Source organism: Gallus gallus, chromosome 4, assembly GCF_016699485.2.
Source record: "Gallus gallus isolate bGalGal1 chromosome 4, bGalGal1.mat.broiler.GRCg7b, whole genome shotgun sequence".
Lineage (NCBI taxonomy): Eukaryota > Metazoa > Chordata > Aves > Galliformes > Phasianidae > Gallus > Gallus gallus.
The window spans coordinates 60,751,047-60,759,123 of NC_052535.1; the positions used below are offsets into that span (position 1 = coordinate 60,751,047).

At 40.9% G+C, this 8,077-nt stretch overlaps 1 protein-coding gene across 5 annotated transcripts in view; it reads right to left on the reverse strand.

Moving 5' to 3' along the window:
- SORBS2 (sorbin and SH3 domain containing 2) overlaps positions 1-7,112 on the reverse strand; it is a 142,823-nt gene extending 135,711 nt beyond the window's left edge. For all 5 annotated transcript variants that reach the window (XM_040699935.2, XM_046940863.1, XM_046940865.1 and 2 more), the window contains exon 1: positions 7,022-7,112. The gene's annotated coding sequence lies outside the window, so the exon portion shown is untranslated. The remainder of the gene's footprint in view (positions 1-7,021) is intronic.
- Between the last annotated feature and the right edge of the window lie 965 nt (positions 7,113-8,077).

An 8,077-nucleotide genomic window follows, 5' to 3' on the forward strand; every position in this document is an offset into this window, starting at 1 on the left:
AGACCATAAATCAGTGAATCAAATGCCACTGTCAAAAGTACGTGAATGTATAAACCAACAGCTATACACATAACAAATTTAAAACTCGTATGTCGAAACAAAGTCTTTGGTTTGGTCTTCATTGTACTGCCAGACCTATCAACACCTCACTAACCTGTCCTACAAGCATTTCCTTTGATTTCATTATCTTTCATGTTTTGGTTATTCAAAGTAACCCATTTGATTGCACAGGTCACATTGAAATTGTTATTTCTTTGGGATTCCTAAGAGCTGTAGATCTACCCAGAAGAAAAACAATCAAACTTATAGTAATTGCACTATCTGGGAGAGTGTCATTGCTCAGAGTTCCCGGTTAATTAGAAGTAAAATTTAATAAATGTAGTGCTAGCAACTGCTAGCTTCCATCAGAAGTTGCTCATTAAAATGTGCAAGATATATAACTGGCTAGAAGGAGTAGTGTGAATTACAGGATCAGTATATGACTTAAGTGATACATACCGAATACTTTTCACCAGCACCCCTTTGGGATGCTACTGTTTGCTTATCTCCAAAATCCTTACTATATTTTTAATGGGAAAGAAAATACAGTGATGGTACATAAAACAGAAAATAGCTGCTTAAGATTTGAAGAAAGGTAAAACACAAAACGCACAGAAATCAGTAGCGAGAGCTCCTTGTTAGAAGGGAAGTATTAAATATATACTTTAGGTGAGTCTCTATAGTTTAGGATTGCCTGAATAGGTCAATCCTATGATTTTGAAATCCTATGATTATGAAATTCAAAAGTCTCATGTATCATGTGCTTAAAAACAATATACTGAGCCAATGATGGGGACTTCTAATCCAGCCTCACTGGAGAGCGCAAAGCAATCTGTGCTGAGGATTTACTGACCAGCCTTCCAATAACACAATTTCTTTGGCATTCTCACCAGCTAATAATCACCTCACATCAATTATTTAGTCCACCTTATTTATCACAGTTCAACTATAAAAGTTCTCATTACCTGCATAATAAAGTGAGGCTCTAGAATGAAATAAAATTCACTAAATAAACAAGCATTTAGTACTTTACAGATCTCATTTTACACCTGTTTCAAAATTTGGTGCCAATAACATCTCAATTTCAGATTCGATTTATGCTTAGAAAAAAGGAAATAATTCTGATATTGCTGTTATTGTGTGTCATTTTTAATATCAAGATATAATTAGCAAAAGCAATGTTTAAACATACAATTTAATTATGTCTACCCTGCACTTAGTTATACTTAAGTGGATTCCTACATTCCTTCTATGGGCACCTTTAGTAGTAAAAATACTGTTCGTATTCACAAACAGACCTCTGCAGTAATGTGTGTAATCTTGAGTTCATGGATTTTTCACACATCAGAATTGTTTGAGAGACCTGAATCACAGACAGTCTCCCTCTTCCCCTTTCCTAAAGCTAAATTTTGGTGAAACACTGGCTTTTAGGAAGCCAGTCCTACCCTTGCTATAGTCAGAGTCAAAACAGTTTATGAAATCAGCTACCAACAGCCATTAAGAGTTTTACATATATTCACATTTTATTCTGATCAGGAGACCAGAAGTAGTCTAGATACTTGCATGAACTGAAATTTGTTCTTTTATGGATTCTGTAGCAGTCTTCCTTGGTTTTGAACTTAATCTCATTAGTTTGTCTTACTACCCTGTTTTCATAATTGTCTTTTCTGAATATGGTAAGCTGAAGTACTAATCTCTCTTCCACAATTTACATTTCAGAAATCCCTATTTCTGTTCTTTTGTTGGTATTCCTTATAGCTAAATCTAAATGATTGAGTCACCATATTTTATGAAGAACATCCATCAGATCTCTGTCATTAGGAACTTATTAATCTCTAATGGCCTTACATCAGGTATAAATACTTAGGACTAGGTTGTCAAAGGAAAATCTGTTGCATCTTCTGCACCATTTACATGATGTTTGAGTAACATCTACACTTTTTTGCAAGGTGACGTGTTTTTTTTTTGTGGCTTCACACATTTGTGCCTATCCACGCCTTCCCCACTGAAGGTCTTTATTCAACATAACATTCAATGTTGTTTCTGGTGACAAAACTTCATGTTCAGGCTAGAGATGATCCTTCAGACAAGATGACAATACACTGAAAAGGACACACTATGGCTATCTCACTCTTGATGTAGTTCCCACTCCTTCTCATCATGGGCTACATCATGTAACCTAAGCCTCTTAGGAGCGTTTAAACTGCCTTTCAGTATTGCTGTGGTTGAACTAGGAACTCAATTATTGTCTCCGCTAAAGGAAAAAAGACAGTTTTTTTTTTCTTTTTTCTTTTTTTTTCTGTTTACGTTGTTTCTAAACTCTTTGAAAAAAACACAAGGACCCTTCCAGCTATTTTAACCTTCAGTCATAACTACCAAGGTTCCTATTAGCAGAACTGTTGATGTTATAAACACAACCTTGAGACATCAACGCCTCTTAACGTTCCTGTAAGCCTGCAAAATATTGCTCTTTCAGCTATGAAAACTGCCATTATTGATTTCCTTGGGTTTCCTTCAATCACCCTTCCCTTTCCTTATGAGTCCTGTGGCAGCAAGAGTAAAACTCACTATTTGTGGGCAAATCTAACTAGCCAGCAAATGAGGCTAAACTTACACATCAAACAATTCAGTCATACATTGCTTCAATACCTGTACATATAATGCAGGACAAATACCCTACAAATAAGTAAAGTTTTTGTTATTCCATTTTTCAACATTATTCAAGTTATCTGTTGAAAAGTGAAATGAAAAAGCTTATTGTATAACTTGACTGTAGTAAGGACTGAAAAGGAAAATCACTGCTTTTCTTGTTATCGTCTTCTCTCCCCCCCATCACCACCACTATCCTTTGAGGCTTGGGATCCTCAGCATCAACTGTTAAAATAAAATATTATGCTATTCAGGTTACTTAAGAACACAGAACCACATCTGTCCTCTTCAAACCCTTAATGGTGGCTGGTGAGATTTTTAAGGATGGATGAATCAGAACACTATCATTGTTCAGCAGAGAAGGATGTAAAACAAGTCTATTTAGGGACACAAGTAAGAAATAATAGGAGAAAAGGCTCAGTCTTTGGAATTTCCTGCTTTACAGCAGCATTAGCTATGCTGTTATGGAACAATAGATTTGAACAGAAAAATACATTTAATGCATCAAAAAAAAAAAAAAAAACCCACAAAGCAGAAGTAGATATAGAATGCTGTCATTCAGCATGCCTTTGCTCAGAGATACATGCTGCCCTTTAAGTATGTACTTCTGTCCACTATCACATCGTAATCCTTCCCATCCATGAGGTTTTCCATTACATCAGTGCCTTTGAAAGTCTTTTTATCTTTTTGTTTTTAGGCTGGACTCAAGACAGTTAAGGTACTTCACAGTAATAGAAATGTCAGCATCTCACTGAGGCCTTTTTTTTTTTTTATGGTAGTACACTTTTGGTAAAATGCTTGCATGTAAAGAAGCCACGCTATTTGAAGGAAAATGAACAAAGTCTGACTATCTAAGGTACAATCATTTCCCTAACAGAACACCCTACACTACATCCAACAGAATGTGAAGAAAATTCATTCTGTCAGTGAGTAAGAGTGATGCAGTACTGAGATAGTGATATAGAAAAGGATCAGTATCACTGTGATACAACACCATCAAACTACGTATTTGTAAAATTCAAATTTACAAACATCCAAGAATTGTCCATGTTACACAGAGAGTCTCACAGGAGCAGAACTTTTGTTCCAAAGTCACATCTGATGTAATCTACCTGCTCCAGATGAACCCTCATTGTTGGTGTATCATACGCAATACCTGATCTTTCCAATACAGAAGCAGCGTTCAGCTGCTTCACAGTGCAACCTTATACAGCACACCCTAATTTGATATCTGAGAGAGGTCTCTAGGCATGTGACATCTGTACGGTTACTCACGTTGGTCATATATGTAAACCTATGGCATTTCAGAGGCCAGCCAATAGTTGGAGGACAGATTACATTCCCACATTAACACTCTTAGAAGGTTATTGTGCTCCACAAACCACGTGGTTGGTTGATGCTTATCAATGTTTGTTCAAATCTAATGATTTTAAACAAACATACCAAACCGTTGCAGCACTTGATTTCGCCTTCTTTGGTCCCTCTCTTCATTTTTACTGCTCTTTGCACCTGCTGCTGTAATATTACATTTTAGGATTGATCTCCCTGCTTTTGCTTTGCAGGTAATCTGTTTATGATCACAACACATGGGCACAGAGTCACCTTCAAGAGTCATCTCTCTCAAAAATGTTTGAAGTGACTCATGTTAAAGCATGACAGCTGGTGTTATTTACCTCACTGCAGACCAAAACAGTCTGACTTTGCATAACCTACAGACTTTCAAATCAAGTACAATAATTTCCTGGATTGAAATCATGTCTCTACTGAAATAAAAAAAACTTCTACGCTTTAACTGAAACTTGATGTCAACCTTTCCAGTGCTGAAATATCCAATTCGGTTTGTTTCATATTTTTCTCAAGACCTTCTAAGTAATCTTCTGTTGAAAAATATAGCTGATTGCGAGCTGAAAAATATTCCTCCTCTTCTTTGCCAGCTTGATTTCAACACTTGTGACAGGACTCTACTTCTTAATTCCTTATATCATGTACCATTAGTCCATATTGGGCACATGTCATGCTTAGTTGATGCTTTTTCCCTCTAACTCATTAACATTCTTCCTCCTAACCATATTCCATCACAGCACCTCCATGGCCATTACTGACAGTCACCAATTTGATTTACAAATACCTCAGAGGGGATCAGATGTTGCCAAAGAGACAGTAAGGCAACAGAGGGAAGCCGGGAACTGATATGAGAAAGAAGACAAAGGGAGAACGACAATAGAAAGAATGCAGAATGCTACTCTCAATAATAATAGAGACTAATAAGATGCATCTACCAGCACCTAACTAGCTGTACACTGATTTGTCACAGCTAGTCCTCATATGATTTCTTACACCATAAATTCTTCACATTAAGATATATCCAGCTTGAGCTGTAAGGTCCTTGACTTTTTGCATACTACTATGTCTATAATTCTTACTGTAATAACAGAAGCTCTCTATCTCTTTGTTAGAAGCTTACAAGCACCTTAAAGGAAATGCTAGATCAGCTTATCATTTTCAACATAATTAAAGACTCAATCGGGAATATTCATGTAGAACCACACTGTAAATACTCATTCCACTTAATAGAACACAGGAAAAAAAAAAAGTGGATCTCTAAACAATTTATTATTTGACTTCTACACATAAGAAGTTGGGGTATGCATTCACCTATTAGTGAAATCCTGAAACAATTTGAGGAAGGTGGAGCTTTTCTAACAGGGAAAATGCATGGTTGCAATCTGTTTATAAACTGCTATTTCTAAATGCGATGTTTCATTTGAGGAGTAGTTGCTGACCATGCTTGTCCAAATACCTTTACAGCATATATACACAGAAATAACACATTGGAATTTGGCTCCTAATTACAGAACACTGGTTACTAATTTAACTATAAAGATCCCAGACCTCAAATTCCTGATCTCATGCCCACTCAACTGTCCAAACAAATGGTTCATCTCAGCGTAACGGAAAATCACGTAATTAAGAGTTAATACCAATCATTTCTTTTCTCTAGTTGCAAAGCAAATCATAGTATTCAGTTGCCAGAATAATCAAATGCATTTCAGTATTAGGTAATTAAGAATTATATTAGTAAGAATACATGTGGTGGTTCATGAAATGCTACTTTTCCTATAAAAGTATGTATTGAAGGGCTGTAGTTTTATTGGCCGCTCTAAAACAGACGCGTTGTGATTAACATCTATTCAGAGCAATTCATTTTGCATTGAAAACCTACAGTACGAACATACAGCCCCAGTCAGATGACTTACTGTGTTTCAATGACTGCCTCACATTTGCATTCATGGTTTTATTTATTTTTCGTTAAGCAGAAAGCCTGCCGCTGGGATCATTCAATAAAAGTTTAACCGCCCTGTGCTGTTAATTGTGCTTGTGCTCCATGTGGAGTGCTGGTTTCCTTCCTTGTACCGAGCACTGAGCGGAGGGACACAATGGGCGTGTTGTGCTCCGGGCAGCACGGTATGTGCCATATCTGAACGGGAGGTGTGAGCTGGCTGTGTCACTGCTGCTCTTACCAGTGCCAGTACCACAAAGCAATCAACCTCAGCACTGGGGCATGCAGCTCACGGAGGGCTGGTGAAAAAGCCGCTCTTTATTATGACCTACATATTGCACAGCAGCAGTCAGACAATCTAAAGCTAGTTACGCTGAGGCTGAGCACAATGCATCAATTCCAGTCACGAATAATTCAGCGACTTGAGGCTGTTCAAATACGTTTGCAAGTTTGATAACGCATTATATCCCATGCTATCCTGACAGTACAAAGCACAGTGGAAAACGAATACCCCTTTTGACTTGACAGCTATATAGAATATGACGCTGAAACAAGATGCAGTCAGACCAACGCACTCAGCCATCGCTCCACACAAGTCTCTGTCCAAACCACCCCTTAAACACAAAGGTACCTGGCGATGCTTATTTCTCGCGGGCGGTTTTGCTCGGAATACAGTTTCACAAGGCAGAACCGGTCCCCGCAGAGCCGTACCTCTCCCCGGAACCGGGATGCTCGGCAGCGTCCCTTTGTGCGGAGCGCGGCGGCACACCCTCGGCGCGCAGCCCGCGGGGTCGGCAGGCCGGGCGGGGCCGGGTCGGCACCTGCCCGCTGCGAACCGCGGGGCCGCCAGCCCCGGCTCAGCCCTCGCGGCGGACACCGAGATAACGCCGCGGGGCTGCCTCGCCTTTACGAGACAAAAGCCCGCTCGGCTGCCTGACAGCAGATATGCGGCGTTATCGCTCCGCATTCCGCCTCCGATCAGCCGGCGGCAGCAGCAGTCACCGGCTTGTCAAAATGGCAGCTCCAACGCGCTAACCCGCTGTCATTACTCACTCGCGCGCCCGTTTCTTCTGTGTCCTCGGAGAAGACGCGTGTTATTGCACGGCAGAGCCCGGCACACCATGTCACATTGTTTTCCACCGGCAAAATGGCTGGTCCCTTCAGCACCGCCACCGCCGCCGCCGCCGGCCCGCGGGGCTGCCCCGGCTTGCGGGAGCCATGGCAACAGCCCGCCGCCGGCCCGCCCAGCTCGCGCCGCCCGGCCCGCCCCCGCTCTGTGAGGGGGCTGCGGGGGATCCGGACCAGCGCGGTGCCCGCTGCGTTGTGTGAGAGCGTCCCGGCCGGCGCTCTCTGGATGCGCTGAATTTGGGCGCGGGAGCTGTTTGATAGGGCGAAGTATCTGCGGTAAATCTCGATTTAGGTAGGAGGAAGAAGCGTTACGCAGCAGCACAGAAGAGATGAAGCCCCACTCATTTACAAAGAGTTAACCACGGAAGCTATTACAGTTACCCTGACTTTGTTGCTCCTAATGGATTATAGGTTGCTGCTTATTAGGCAAATTTCAGAAGGCTGCACACTGTAATCACCTCATGAAACAATTTTACCCTACTTAGAGTAACGCATGTCTCAGTGCATGGAGGAGAGGAGGCAATTTTGAACATTGGAACTGCTGCTAAAAGTTCCTACCCTGTCTGGTTGTTGCCTGTTCTCAACCGCCCAACCCTAATAGCAGCTGGTAAAGCACACAGAGTGCTCTTCAGCTTAACGTTCTGAAAAACATTTAAAAGCATTGTATTTAAGCATGCTGGATTTGATACAGCTGAATCGCAGCTCAACTAAAAAAAACTGAGTATTGACTGAGGATGGTTTATTTCAGTCCCTTCCTAGCCACTGATAGGGACTTGCATAGTCTGTGTAAACTGTGGCCTTTCCTTGTTCAGTCTCACATGTTTTAGGGCTACAAAAGGTTTACCAGCCGCAAACACAATGTGCAGACCGAGCTGTGCTGCTCCTCCACCCATCCAAGCTCCATTTCTGATATTGGGCACTCATCTTTCAGTATAGTCACAAGCAGAGATGTAAGTCCTGCTATGTTAGATTCACACATTT